This window comes from Pteropus alecto, unplaced genomic scaffold (genome assembly GCF_000325575.1).
Source record: "Pteropus alecto unplaced genomic scaffold, ASM32557v1 scaffold87, whole genome shotgun sequence".
Classification (NCBI taxonomy): Eukaryota; Metazoa; Chordata; class Mammalia; order Chiroptera; family Pteropodidae; genus Pteropus; species Pteropus alecto.
The window spans coordinates 5,321,461-5,323,020 of NW_006443225.1; the positions used below are offsets into that span (position 1 = coordinate 5,321,461).

Here is a 1,560-nt window from a genome sequence, read left to right on the forward strand (position 1 = left end):
CTGGCCCCACCCCGCTCCCACCGCCCCCTCCGCTGCTATCCCCGCCAGGTCTCCGAGCCCCTATCCCTACTCCCAGTCCCTGGGGAGGTCACTGCTCCATGCAACGCCGCTCCTGGGGTCCCGTAACCCGCAGGGAGCGCGAACCCTCTGTGCGCTATGATTGGGCTACTGCCCCAGGGACGCGAACGGACCTCAAGGTGTGGACGGGCTGTAAGAGTCGTCAGCCTTCTCTGGCTGGCTCCCACCTCCAGCCCTCACTTCCAGGTGATCTGTGTTCAACTGGAGGATTGCTGAGGTTAACGCTGCCTTAAGGACTCTGAAAAGAGGACGGGGGTTACTCAAAAGGTAAATAGGGAACAATGATTAGCACACACGATCGGGCTAAAGAGAAAGCACGTGGGCTTGCTAGTTGCCCATTCTGAGATTCTTGTCTTTAAATAGTTGGAAGCCCAGAACTGTTCTTGGAGGCCCACGGAAGACCTGGAATCAGCCTCCCCATTTCTCCAGTCGGTAAGTGGGATGAGGAAATCACCAATCACATTTTCTAGCCTTACCTCTCAAATCCGGAATATTGCAACTTTGCTTCTCCTGGTGGTTGGCAAAGTTTGGAGGGTCTTGGACGCTGTCCAACTGATTTATCCCGGGGCTCTGTCCTTGGTGGAAAGAAAAAAATGGGTAGTACTTACCTTCCCAGGAGGGAGCAGTCCTATACACTAAGTAAGGCCCAAGAACCTGCAAAGTGGCCTGAAGTACTTCATCTGTTCCACTTATTTCTAGCACCTGGAGGGCACTAGTAACATTTTGCCACCCTGCATAACCTTCTAGTGCACATTCACTACCAACTGCTCTGCAATTTTCCCACAGGTATGTTGCCTCCTTTGCAGTTGAGAGCATCAGTCACGAGCAGCGAGATCTGGAAGAAAATCTACGGAGATAGTATAAGAAATGATCTAATGATTAACGTGGCTGTGCCCCTTTAAGAACATTTTGTTAAACATTTCTATCTACTCCTTAACATCATTTTTTTTTTCCTTAAGCCATTGTTTTCTTCCCTTCATCATTTTTATAAGTAGCAAAAATCCAGCTTTCTTCCTGTCTCAAGATAGACATAGTGGAGACTGATGTAGGGAGAGAAAACAGTAAGAAAAAAGAATTCCTCTCCACTTGATTCAGGAGGACCTCCATAGTTCAGGCCCTTCAAGGCACAAAATAAAAGTAAGAATTAGGAACTCAGTCAGCAGTAATGTAATGGCTAGGTGGAGAGCCAGAAGAGAGAAAGAGCAATCAGGGAGATTGTTTCATAAACTATATAAATGTCTAACTCATGTACTGTATACCTGAAACTAATAATAAAATAGAATTTAAAAAATATGAAAATAAAATTTAATCATAAAAGAGTAAGAGTGTGGAAATATGTTCTTCCTTTGAAGAAAGATCTTTATAATAAAATATAAATGAAGTTTTGTGGTTTGTAACATCAGCGTTCAAAATTTCAATTGTAGATCCTAAAATGTGCCTATGTGTATTTCCTTCCACAATTACAAATAAAAGTCTTTTAGG

The 1,560-nt window shown here is 44.6% G+C and overlaps 1 long non-coding RNA gene across 1 annotated transcript; it reads left to right on the forward strand.

The window, feature by feature from the left end:
- Positions 1–110: 110 nt before the first annotated feature.
- Positions 111–1,234, forward strand: LOC102884035. Its single transcript, XR_439345.1, has 3 exons — positions 111–345; positions 442–510; positions 865–1,234. It is a non-coding gene; the product is annotated as an uncharacterized LOC102884035 (long non-coding RNA).
- Positions 1,235–1,560: the final 326 nt, after the last annotated feature.